General features: G+C 48.3%; 1 protein-coding gene and 1 pseudogene across 7 annotated transcripts in view; both read left to right on the forward strand.

Moving 5' to 3' along the window:
* LOC309608268 (large ribosomal subunit protein eL42 pseudogene) overlaps positions 1-13290 on the forward strand; it is a 217967-nt pseudogene that overhangs the window by 89699 nt on the left and 114978 nt on the right. The gene's annotated exons all lie outside the window — the stretch shown is intronic.
* Positions 1-13290, forward strand: part of DAAM2 (dishevelled associated activator of morphogenesis 2) — a 114247-nt gene that overhangs the window by 51671 nt on the left and 49286 nt on the right. The window contains exon 1 of one of the 6 annotated variants that reach the window (XM_082347810.1): positions 7946-7968. The exons of the other annotated variants lie outside the window; for them this stretch is intronic. The gene's annotated coding sequence lies outside the window, so the exon portion shown is untranslated. Of the gene's footprint in view, positions 1-7945; positions 7969-13290 lie in introns of those variants that run through there. 6 annotated transcript variants of the gene reach the window in all.

Genomic DNA, 13290 nt, shown 5'->3' on the forward strand with positions numbered 1-13290 from the left:
CCTGGGGGCCCCTCAGCTTCTCTCGTGCTTCCGTGGGCAGAGCGCTGAACCTTAGCCACCACTGGGAGGAGGCTGGGGCCGGGACAGGGGAAGGGAACCCGGCTGGTGGGCCTGTGATGTGCCCAGTGCTGTGCCAGCTTCTTGATAATGTGCTCTTTGTTTGATGCTCCCAGTAGCCCTGGGAGGTGGGCTTTGTCGTCCATGTGCCCGTGAAGGCAGTGAAGCTCACAGGCCCTAAGTAACTTAGCCACAGGCTTAATATGAAAGCACACACTCCTTACAGTAAACCACCCGCCTCCTGGAAGACCAGACCAGACCAGATCAGCTGAGGCCTGGGCCTGGAGGGAGCTCCTTGTTCCCCTTCCCCCCACCTCTGGGCTGTGAGGTCTTTCCTAGAACCTGTAGAGCAGCTTATGATACTAGCAATCTTCTAGAGGGTTGCCAGCTGCAGTGGCCAGAGCCCTTGGCAGTTGGAGATGGTGAGGCTAGGAACAGACCTGTTTTGTTTGTTAACAACTCTGTTGGGGTATAATTGGCATACCATAAACTTGACATAATTAAAGTACGTAATTTGATACATTTTAGCATATGTATGTACCTTTGAATCCATCACTACCATCAAGATCGTGTTTGACCATCATCCGCCAAAGTTCCCTTGTGCCTTTTTATAATCCACCCCCTCCCTGCCCGCCCTCCACCCTCTCCATAGGCAATCACCCACCCGGGTTTATTCACTATAGATTAGTTTGCATTTTCTCAAATTGTAGACAAGTGGACTCATACAGTATGTACCCTGTTATGCTCTGGTTCCTTGTACTTAGTGTAATTATTTTGAGCTCCATCCACGTGTGGCATATATCAATAGTTCATTCCTTTTTATTGTTGAGTAATATTCCATTTTATGGATACACTATACAATTTTTTTTTCTTGATTCGCCTGTTGATGGACATACGGGTTGTTTCCAGTTTGGAGCTATTACAAATAAGGCTGCTCTGAACATTCATGAATAAGACATTGTATGTGCATATGCTTCCTTTGTTTTGGGAAAACACCTTGGCATGAGATGACTGGATCATATGGAGGTGTAAGTTTAACTTTTTAAGAAACAGCCCAACTGTTTTCCGTAATGGCTGTGCCATTCTGCAGTCTCACCAGCAGTAAGGAGTGCTCCAGTCCTCCCTGACACATGGATATAGATCTGATTTCAAAGCTGGTTTAGTATGAAATTTGTGAGCCCCACCAAATGGCTAATCCTAAAATGTAAGTGGTTGGCTTTCAGTTTGGATTGGGAACCCTGAGGGTTGCTGAACCTAGGAATGTAGAATCAGGTGCTCCTAGAAATGTTATTCAAAGGGCTGTTTGCAGAATGCTGGGAGAGGGGAAAAATGAGAGTTCGGCACTGATCCCAGCCTGAGATCCTGTGGGGCTGGACCAGGTCTGGAGCTTGGTGTTTGAGAATGAAACAGATGCACCTGAGGCATTTTGGCAAAAAGGTAAAAGATGCGTTAAAAGGATGGGGCGTTAGGGCGGGAAGAAAAAGAACAATGGAAGGGGACTGGGAGCTTGGGAGACTATAGTTTTGTGAGGGCAGGAGCTATATCTGCGTAGTTGCCCTTAAATCCCCAGCACCAGGAGCAGTGCTAGGCATAGAGTAACTACTGAAAACGGTGGAGGTGGAATGAATGAACCATTGAATGAAGGATGAACTAATGGAGCTCAGGGGATAGGATTCCATTCAACCAGCATCATTTAGCACCTCGTGTGTTCTGTGGCACAGAGCCTAGTGTCTGGTGTGGAAGGAACTCTGGAAAGCGTGTGGTTTGACCTCCTCATTCACAGACAAGCCTCAGAGAAATGATGCTCTTAGCCAAGGTCATTCCTGCCTTGCGCAGGTAACCTGCTGGGGCAGAGTTGGGACTCGAACCTGAGTCTCCTCATTTTTAGTCTAGTGTTTATCTTCTTCTTTTAAAAATAATATTATCTTTTCTGATGAAAAGGATAAATGCTCACTGTAGGAAATTTGAAAAAATCCAGAAAAGGATAAGAAAAATAACCCTAAACTCCAGCAACCCAAAGATAATTACTTCAAGCTGTCATACGTGTGTGTGTGTCTGTCTTTCTGCCTATCTGTCATCTATCTATCTATCTATCTATCTATCTATCTATCTATCTATCTATCTATCATCTATCTAACCAATCCTTATATTTTAACATTTTGGCAGTTTTCAGTCATTTATAGCGTTAGTAACCCTGGGATGCATGTCTGGTCCTGAACCCTTGCTGACTTCTCTGATTATCTTCCGGTGTCCTTTCCACTACACGATGACCCCTCTAAACCCTTTGTATGAACAGGGAGCTCAGAGTAGAATGGAACACCCCCCCTCACTGGGAGAGAGCTCTGCAGACATTCCCAGACCCACACACCTGCACTACCCCTATCATAACCATATCCACACTTTATGATGTTCATTTGATTGTCTCCCTTCCCCGCCACATTGAACTCTTTCACCCTTGTATTTTTCCGGCTCTTATTAGTTGGGTACTTAAGTGCTCAACAAATATTTGTCAGAGTGAATGAATGGATGGATGAAATTGTATGAACAAGAGTGACGGGCAGGTGAGGGGTCCCCCTGGGTCTGCCTTTTCAGTCGCTTGCGTCCAGGAGTTAGCTCAGCTCCCCTCCCCCCGCCCCCGCCCTCCCCTACTCTTCCCACCCTGGAGAGGTGAAAACTGCCTGCGGTCCAGGATTTATGTCCAGCCAGGCCCCGGCACACACGCAGGGCCTTTTCTGGTGTGAGTGCAGGACGCAGAGTGGGGCTAGCAGGATTGTAAGGAGGCACTGCATCTGGGGAAGACACAGCCCAGGGTCCAGAGTGTGACCAGGTGCACAGGCCCAGCGAGGGTCCCAGGGCCGGCTTGCCTTGACGGGACCTCGAGGTCCCACCTTCATGAGTGACGGAATGCCTTTGTCTGGGACCCCAGGAGGAGTGGGCAGTAGGGAGCTTCTCCCAGGCCCCGGGTTGCCTAGAATGGTGTGAGTTCTCGGCTCGCTGGGCGCTCTGGTGGGAGACCTGGCAGGATGGCCCAGGAGGAAGCTGGGGGTAGTTTTCCCTGCAGCCCTTCAATAAAGCAGCCCCATTGGTGTGGCCCAGGGGAGGGGCTCGGCTTCCCGGAAGCAGAAGGGGGTGAGGATGGGTTGTCACGTGTTGGGTGGTTTCCCTTTGGCCGGGAGCCCCGGGCCTCTGGCTCTAATGGGTAGCAGAGACTTGGGTGTTGAAATTCCTTCTTCCCTTTTACTTCACAGCTGTTGCCCAAAGAGCTCCCCACAGCTCCCTCCCCTTCTCAGCCCAAGTCCTTGCTTTCTGTGCCCAGTCTGTGTGTTGCCAAAGCCCCCTCATGCTGTCACACTCGTGCGGGCACGCACGCCCCTCCGTGACATCCCTGGCATCTGTTCCCTCCTCTCCTCTTTGGCAGCTCAGGGCCTCATTAACTCTGAATCAAACAGAACTGCTTCCAGACTCTTCCCCCTCTCCCGTCTCTCCTGTAATCCACCCTGATACAATGCCACCAGAATTGTTCGTCCAAATCCCAGCTCAGATCACGCCTCACGGGCTCTCCTTTACTATAAGCCAATCAACTAATCAGCCAATAAACCAACCATCCTTGAGCTGCTTCCTCCTCCTCCTCCCCCTTGGCCTGCCATTCAAAGCCTGCCTTTATCTGGTCCCCATCTTGTGTTCCGCTGCACCTCTTTGAGCCCTGCGTCGCAGCCTGGTACAGCGACTTCCTTTGGCTCCTCACTTACCTGGATGCCAGGTCCTCACTCTGGCACGCGTTTGTCGTGAATGGGTTTCTTGGACCCTCCCACTGGCACGTGTTGACCTCTTTCCTCTGAGACCTAGCTTCAGTGCCACTTCCTCTGGTGAATGTTCCAGACCACCCCAGCCAGAAGCCACTCTCCCCTCCTTGCAGTCCCAGAGCCTGGAACTCCCTCCCTCCTTCTCTCCCTTGCATCCTGGTGGTTTATACACGTGCCTCCCCAATAACACTGTAAACCCGGTTGAGGATGGGATTTGATGTTTGGCTCATCTAAAGCACCCAGAAAATTGCTTTGTGAATGGCAGTCACTCAGGGAATGAATGGATGGATGAATGAATGAGTGAGTGAATGAATGAACGAATGCATGCTTGACCATGGCCTTGGAGAGCTACTATCTGCTTGTTTTCTGTCCTGGTGAGACAAAGAAACTTATGTTCTCTTTATCATTTCTCAAAATGAGAAAACCAATTGGAAAATCCACAACTTCCACACTCGCCCCCAATTCAGAGAAATGTCACTTTGGGGACTTTTTCAGTTTCACTTTCCCAGCAAGACGCCCCTTTCTCTCCTTCTTCTCCCACCCTGCAGCGGGGACCCTGGGGCTATGAGAGTTTACTTTTACTTTCTTGCCTTTCCCAGAGCAGAGGGGAAACCATAATTTACGCGGCTGCTAAAAATAGCTCCCCAGTCCTGGAAAGAGAGCTTGCTTATTTTTGAAAGTGCTCCCCGCCCCCTCCCCAGCCCTGCCTGAGGCTCACAAAACAAGTCAGATTGTTCTGCGTTCTGTCCTGAGGCCGACAGGGAAGTCACGACTGGGCCCTGTCCACCACGTGGCCGAGCGCTGTCTAGGAGTGCTCACAATCTCCATTTTTTGTCCTAGTAAGAGGTGGATCTCATTCCCAGCAGCCTCTTAGACAGCACCCAGTGGGGACAATATGGTAGACGTGGGGTCTGGAGACCTGGCTTGAGTCCTAGGCTCACACTTTGCATCTTTCTGAGCCTCAAATTTCCCCACCTGTAAAGGAGGGGAGCAGGGCGGTGATCCCGTTTACCCTACAGGAGTGTGGTAAACATTTGAGATAAACCTTGAACATGGTAGATGTTCAAAAACTGATCATTATAACTTTATTATGATCAGAGTCACTGGATTTAAAGCAGGGCACTTCCTGTTTTAATGGGTAAGACAGGATTCGTGGTGAGCTCATATGCTATACTAAGTTGAACCATATGAAATTGATGGTTTTGTAGATTGAAAAGAATTGAACACTGTCAGCTACATATGATTCAACCTAATAACACAGGGATCAGTAAACTTTCTGTAAAGGGCCAGGGGGGAACTATTTTTGGCTTTGTGGGCCCTAGGGTCTGTGTTGCATGAAGCAGTCATAGACGATGAATAGGTGGTGTAGCTGTGTTTTAATCAGACTGTATTTACAAACACAGGCTGTGGGCTGGATTTGACCCCCTGTGATATTTGTCAACCCCTGTAATAATATGTAAGACTCATTCACATAGAGAACCTTTCTGTAATACATACAGTCGACATTTTCAGGTTTCTTCATAATTATAACAGTAGCTTATCTATATAGCTATTAATAGTGTTTACTATTATTAGGCACTGCTCTAAGTACTTCACAAATATTAACTAATAATGCTTATGAAAACCCTATGAAGTATGTACTATTATTATTTCCCCATTTTACAGATGAGGAAACCGAAGTTCAGAGAGGCTAAGTAACTTACCTGAAGTCACATAGAGCTCATGGCAGTTGGACAGAACCCAACCAAGTCTGTGGGGTAGAGTTGGATGTTGGCAATTCAGGCAGCTTCAGGGTAGAAGCAGGGGTAAGCTTGTGAGGGGTCCCAAGCCCGTTTGCTATCCACGGAGCATGAGGGGAGGGTCTTCAGAGGCTTGAAGTGGAAGCAGGTGTGCTGTAGCGGGGTGGTGGAGGGATGGGGGGGCAGAAGGCTCCGGAAGTATGGCCTGGGATGGAAAAGCATAGACGCTTGGGAAACCGGGTCCTGGATAAGGTGGGCCTGGGGCCATTTCCCAGGTGACGCCCAGTGGCACAGGAAGGGTCAGTATGTAGGGAGGAATCTCCTGCCTGGGGAACTGGACATGGTTTACATTTCTTATGTTTCGTGCAGCATCTCTGGGGAGCTCTGGGCTCTATTCCCAGACCCGGGCCCCGGGGGACCTGGTCGGGAGAAGAGGGCAAAGGAGTGGGCTCCCCAGGGTTCCTGAGCTCTGCCGTCAAGTCAAGGTACCTGGATACCCTGTTGATTCCCTTTTCATACCAGCGTAGCCACAAATTAACAGGATGCTGGCCTCATGCACTCTGTGCTGTTTCTCCCTCCGTGCCTTTGCTTATGCTGTTGCCTTGCCTGGAATGCCTTCTCCCACCGCTTGCACCCTCCCTTAATTCTCTTATCTCTTTCAAGACTACGGGGCACGGGTTCAATCCCTGGTCAGGGAACTAAGTTCCCACAAGCTGCGGCCAAAAGAAGAAAAAAAAGAAAGAAAAAAATTGAAAAAAAAGAAAAAGAATTCCCCGGCAGTCCAGTGGTTAGGACTCCATGCTCTCACTGCCGAGGGCCTGGGTTCAATCCCTGGTCAGGGAACTAAGATCCCACAAGCCGTGTAGCACACCCAAAAAAACCAAAAAACCAAAAAAAACCTTTTCAATATCACCTTCTCCTGGAAGCTTTCCCTGACTTCTTCTTCACCCCCCAGGCTGGTCCAGGTCCCCTTTCTCAGTCTCTCTCACCCCATCCTTCTGAATTGTTACTGCCTTAACTCCCTTGGCTTCCCCGCTAGAAGGGGACCTGCTCCAGGAAAGGGACTAGGCCTTGTTTACTCCTGTGCCCTCACCACCCAGGTCAGTGTCCAGCACACGATCTAGAAGCTGGTTAAAAGCGTGTATGTTCAAGGGCGACACCGCTGTCCTCAGAATCCAGCCCCTCACCCACAGGATGTGGTTGTTAGGCAAGCTGCCTGATCTTTGGGAGGCTTAAGGATCAGTAAGAAGGGATAGTCATGCTATTGGAGGGTTGGGGGCAATAAATGAGATAAAGCACAAAATTATCAGCTCAGGGCCTGGCTCCTAGTTGGCACTTGAGAAGTGGCCAAGGAGAGATGCCAACAGCATATCCTTGCCCTGTTACCCCCACGTATGGAGCTCAGGAGAGGGGATAGGAAAAGGCAACTTGAACATCCCAAAGTGACAGCATCAATCCCAAGAGCTAAAGGAAGGGTTTATGAGTCAGCTTTGGTTCTGTGCCAAAAGCACTGAACTTGGAGTCAGAGTATTTCGTTGTAGTTCCAGCTGTGTCCCTTAGCTGCTGGGTGTCATTGATAAGCCGTGTAACAGCTGCTGAAGCCTCAATCTCAACATCTATAAGGGGGGATAATAGTAATAACCACCTCACAGGGTCACTGTGAAGCTGAAATGAGATTGCGGAGCTGTGAAAACACCTGGCCCAGCCCATAGGAAATGCTCAATCATGAATTATTGAGTCTGGATCTAAAGAACACTTGAGAAAGCTCTGAGCAGGTCTCAGATCAGGTATTCCTTGGACACATGCCCTATGGCTTAGTGTTTTGTAGCTTTAGAGTCAAACAGTCATGTGTTTGAATCCTAGCTATGCCATCACTAGCTGTGTGTCTTTAGGCAAGTTACTTAACTTCTCTGAACCACAGGTGTTTTTTTTTTTTTTCTTTAAATAACTTCTTTAAAACGGTGCCATCCATCTCACAGAATGAGAGGTAGCTATAGCCCAGTGTCTGGCAAATACCAAAGCCTCAAGTACTAATATTGTTCCGCTTTAACTTAAGACTTAGGAGTAAGCACTAATGATACGGGGATTTTGAAGCTTTAATTAATGTAAATAAAAACTGGTCTGTCGAGGAGCTGGGGCCAGGGTTTGGGGTTAAGGGTTAAGATTCTCATCTTTGCAAACCAAATGGGAGTTCTGGACTCAAGTAATAGGAAGTGCTTCCTGGCTTGGGATGGAATGTGGGAGGAGCGCCCAGTGTAGGCTGAGGACAGCCCCTGAGGGGATCTTTGGGAAGGAGATTGAGCCAGGCAATGTGGACGGTTAGACCTGAAGGGGCCCTCGGAGGTCTTCAGTTGAACCCTGACAGAGAGGTAACTGAGGCCCAGAGAGGATGGCATTGTGGCCCCCGACCCACAGCTGCCTCGTGACTAGCCCTGTCCCCTGAGTTAAGGAGCTATGTTTTCTCCACAGTGTGGGAGGGTGCGACCGTGATGAGGTGAAGTCTGGCCGGACCCAGAGGACTGGAGACCCCGAGAGAGTTACAGGAGGGCTTATGGGTGGTGACCGGATAGTTTGGCGTCATGGGCCACTTGGTCTGGGTTTAGGGACTGATAGTCCTGGGAGGACCTTGTCCCCACGGGGAGAAGGGGAGGGGGCAGGCAGACAGGAAATGTAGGACTTGGAGCTGTTGGTGTTGGGGAAGTTTCCATGGAGAGAAAGGTGGGTGATGGTGGTAGGGGGGGTGGGGTCAATTTCTCAGGCCCAAGTTCAAGTCCACTGGCTTTTGTTCTGTTGTTGCTTCCTGTTTTTCCATGTTGCTTCTCAATTCTCCTTTGATGGGCAGACCCTCCATGGCTCCTCTTTGTAAAAGAATTTTGCAGAAATGAATCGCTCTGGCCACCTCCACATTTCCACTCCCTGCCCAGGGTCAATGACAAGGGTTTACTTTTCCAACTAGAGGTAGCTCAGAGCCTGAGGAAAAGGCCTGATCCTCTGGTTCAGACGTCCCAGTTACCAAAGACAAAGATGGGTGGCTTCTTAAATCTGGCTGAGCAAATTCCTACAATGTCAGGCCTTGGTGGCCCCGTCTGTGCCCAGAGAAGGGCTCACGGTTCAGGCTCTGGGCAGGGCAAGTCTCACCTTGCCGGTGATCGTGATAATGAAGCCACAGTAGCAGTGCTGGCCTTCTTTATTGAATGCCTGCGGTGCTCCTGGCATTTTACTTATATTATATCGTTTATTCTTCACCAAAACCCAATGAGGAAAATGCCATTGTTACCTTGGTGTCACAGATGAGGAACCTGGGGTTCTCAGAGGTTAAGACCTCCTGCTCAGGGTTACCCAGATGGGAAGGCAAAGCCAGGAGTCAAATCCCAGTCCGTCTGACTTCAAAGCCTCTGCTGGAGTGAAGGGGGGTTAGAGCAGGGGTGGGAGAGAAACCGGGGTGGTAGGAGATGGAGATAGTTCCTCCCAGTGGAGGAGAAGCAGGGGGCTTTTGGGATCTCCATACCATCTCCTGGTCTACAGCGAACCTTGTTTATTGGAGCTATTTCTCTTTTTTTTAAACATTTCTTTCTTTTTTTTAATACTATTTTGATTTTTTATTTTTTGGCCGTACCATGTGGCTTGCGGGATCTTAGTTCCCTAACCAGGGATCGAACCTGGGGCCTGGCAGTGAAAGTGCTGAGTTCTAACCACTGGACCACTAGGGAATTTCCTGGAGCTGTTTCTAAACTGAGCTGTAGAGCCCGGTCTTCTCTGGTGGGGGAAGGCTGCAGGGGGGCTGGGGGAAGATGGGGACAAGGGGCATTAACATGGGAGGAAGAGCTCTGGTGAGGGTAGTGACCAGACCACAGCCTGAACGCTGGAGTCCTGGGTTTCAACCCCAGCTCTGTCCCCATAGCTGTGTGACCTCAGATAAGACGTTTCCTCCTTGGACCTCAATTTTCAGATCTCTACTGTGAAGTTAGATGCTTTCCAGCTGAGGGCCTGGGGTTTTAGCCTTGGATCTTCAGAAGGGGCCCCAAGAAAGGGAGGAAGGGACAGGCTGAAGAGGGGTTCCTGGAGAGGAGGGCATCCTCAGGAACATAAACACGCTGAGGAGCTGTGAGCAGGCTGCCCTTAAAAGGGCAAGAATGCGTCGCTCCCGGGGTGGGGGCCGAAGGGGGTGCAGTTAGGGCCCTTCTCTGTGGGGATGGCACTTCCTGTTTGGAGGGTCTGTGTCTACTTCTTCCTTCTTCCCTCCTCCTGAGGCCACTCCACCTCATTTCTTGTACTCAGGGGAGACCTTAAAAATATTTCAAGACAGTTATGGCCTGGCACCAACCAATCAGAGCAGTCAGAGCTGTGAACAGCTAGTGTAAGACTAACGGAGTAGGCCAGCTATATGCCAGCCCCCGGCCCCCACCCTGACTGCCCTTGGGAAAGCCTGGCTCAGAGGCTGAAGGCAAAGAAGGACAAGGAGGGAGAGTGAGGGAGCGAGAAGTCGAGGAAGTGAAGGCAGAAGAGAGTTCGCAGGTCCTCCCAGACGTCAGCCCATCCCCCGCCCCGTCATGCCGTCCACCCAGCCTCACCACGCCTCTAGGACCTGCGCTCCCATGCTTGTACCCTCAACAAAGCAGTCTTGCCCGCCAGCTGCAGCTGCATTTTGGAAGCTGATGAAACCAAGGGGACCTGGTCTGGACTCTGCATCATCATCCTAAACTGACGATGGGCAGAGGACCCAGGCGAGTCCACCCCTATCTACCTACAGAATTAGTGCTTTACTGAGCCTGACAGTGGGATGCCAGGGTTTCGTCCCACCCACTCTTGCCCATTGGCTATCAAGTCGCCTGGAGAGCTTTAATGTCTCCCTTCCTCCCTGATTCCTCAACCGCCAGCCTATTGCAGCCCTTTGTCAACATAAACCAGGATTCTGCACTAGTTTGCCGGCTGCTTCCTCTACCCCCAGCCTCGAGACTGTCCCCTTGTTCCATTCAAGGGTTCCTGATAGCTTAACTACTAGGAATCAGAGATTTCAATCAATATCTCTTGACTGATTGATAAAGACCCCTCTTCTCCTTTTCCATGAGCACAGGTTGTTTGCCAATTGACCAAAAAATATTTACTGAGCACCCACTAAGCACAGGGCATTTTATTAGCCATAAAGGGGGGAGATGTCAAAGAAGCAGGAGGCATGGCCCCTGCCCTCAAGGAGCCTTCACTGTAGCTGTGGAGAGGCAATACGTAAACCCAGAAAAGATGACCAATAATACAAGGCAACCGTGGATAGTGTGTTATTTTAGGTATTCCTGGGTCTATTAAAAAAGTCTTTTTTTTAATTGAAATACAGTTGATTTACAATGTGCTGTTAGTTTCAGGTGTACAGCAAAGTGATTCAGTTACACATACATATATAGCTATTTTTTTTCAGATTCTTTTCCCTCACAGGTTATTAAAAAATGTTGTGTATAGTTCCCTGTGCTCTACAGTCTGTCCTTGTGGGTTTTCTATTTTATATATAGTAGTGTGTATACGTTAATCCCAAACTCCTAATTTAATAGATAGATAGATAGATAAAGGGAAGGAAGGATCAAATCCCTTTGCGTGAATAACCTGAGGTTTGTATATATTGTAGAAAAGATGTATAATTCTTGGATTGTATAGGGCAATATTTCTTAAAATATCTTTGGTAGAAAATAATTCTGTAGAAAATTTTTTGAAAGTTCTGTGTTCAGATACATTTAATAAATGCTAGCAAACATTTTTTAAAAAGTGTCACAAAGTTTATAAAGAAAGAAAAAGTGGAGCCAGTAAAAAACTCTTGAGTGATGATTAAAATGCATCATGTCTTATGAGAGGCCAGCTCAGATGACTAATTTATTAGCTAGATTGTTAGGGCTTAGGAAATAAAGCAATGTTCTCCTTGAGTAACCTTGGGTTTACTAGGAACAAGTTACGCCACATTTATCTCTTTTTGATAAGGTTCTAGAACTTGGTTCAAGGGAATGCCTTGGATTTGACGTATTTGGAGGTCCACAAGGACTTAGGAAACAATCTCCTGGGGTGTCTTTAAGAAATGAGGGCTAGATAAGCGCATGGGTTCATGGGTTCAGAGCTGGTTGAAGGACTATCCCCTGAGACTGTTAATGACTACTTCTTTGGCATTCCCAGACAAGGTAGCTACGTCATCTGGGCCTGTCGCTATCCTTGCTGTGGTCAAGATTTTTAGCAACAGTGTAAGTAAAGACCATGGAGACATTTTGATCATTCTGTTAATGACCCAAATCCAGGAGAAACAACTAAGAATCATGACTCAAAAATACCTTGACCCCTTTGGGTGTATTACCCCAAAGCACTGAAAGCAGGGACACAATAAGATAGTTGTACACATTCATAGCAGCAGCATTCACAATAGCCAAAAGGAGGATGCAACCCAAGTGCCTGTCAAGAGATGAATGGATAAGCCAAGTGTGGTATATGCATACAGTGGAATATTATTCAGCCTTAAAAAGACAGGATATTTCTGCTACCACAAGTATGAACCTTGAGGACATGATGCCAAGTGAAATAAGCCAGGATAAATGCTGTAGGATTCTACTCACAGGAGGTACTTAGAGTAGACAAATTCACAGGGACAGAAAGTAGAATAGTGGTTGCCAGGGGCTAGGGGGAAAGGGAAATGGGAAATTATTGTTCAGTGAGTACAGAGTTTCTGTTTTACAAGATGGAAAAAAATTCGGGAAATGGATGGTGGTGATGGTTGCACAACAATGTGAATGTATTTAGTGCCACTGAACTATACACATAAAAATGGTAAAATGGTAAATTTTATGTTCTATGTATTTTGCCACAATTAGAAAAAATCTTGACCCTAAACCTGTGATGTAATATTCAATAAGGATAAAGGCAGAATCTTATTTATATTCAAAAAATTAGGATATGTTAATATGAGGAGAATATGGCTGGGTAGCAGGGTGGTGGATAAGCAATGCTCTCTCTAGTGAACCCGCCCAGATCTGAAACCATGTTTAGGAACCATTGGTCAAGGATCATTTGGCCCTTTCAGGAAGCCCATGTGCAGATAATTGGGCTTAACCTACCTGGTAGCTGTGTGACATCAATGACTAGGGCCAATATTCAGCCTCATGCTGGTCACCATAGAACTAGGCTCTCCCAGTGGCAAAGACTTAACCCTTTCTGTTCCAACAACCACCCAACTGTTGGGTGGCCCTCAGTTCTGATCTCTGGCCATAGTGATGTCCTCTGTTCTTGGTCAGTATGGAAAGCAGATTTGACCAGATTCCCTTCACTCTTGGCTGAACACCATTCCAATGATCAGCCCCATTTCCTTACTGAGGGTTCACTCTAATGGCTCCCCCAGCTCACCCCTCTTTCTGGGTGGGTGGGTGAACCCACGCCCTGTTGATATTTCACATTCATCCAAACATGCCTGGCTGCAACAGACTGGGCAGAAAGCTGTGCAAGCCTTCCATCCTCTGCTCCCATGGAGGCCCCCACTCCAGGAACCATGCCATGTGATTAGCTCGGTGTCTCCCCTGCCAGCCGACTTCAGCCCTTCCCTCCCTATTGGATGACTCCTTTAAAGCAGGTATCCCCAGACCCTGGAGTGAATCAAGCGAGTAAGGGATCCCTGCTGGAAACTGGTCTGCAGGGGACCAGAGGACAGGGAACAGGATTCCCGTCTGTACAGT

Source organism: Balaenoptera borealis (genome assembly GCF_965194805.1).
Source record: "Balaenoptera borealis genome assembly, chromosome: 12".
Classification (NCBI taxonomy): Eukaryota; Metazoa; Chordata; class Mammalia; order Artiodactyla; family Balaenopteridae; genus Balaenoptera; species Balaenoptera borealis.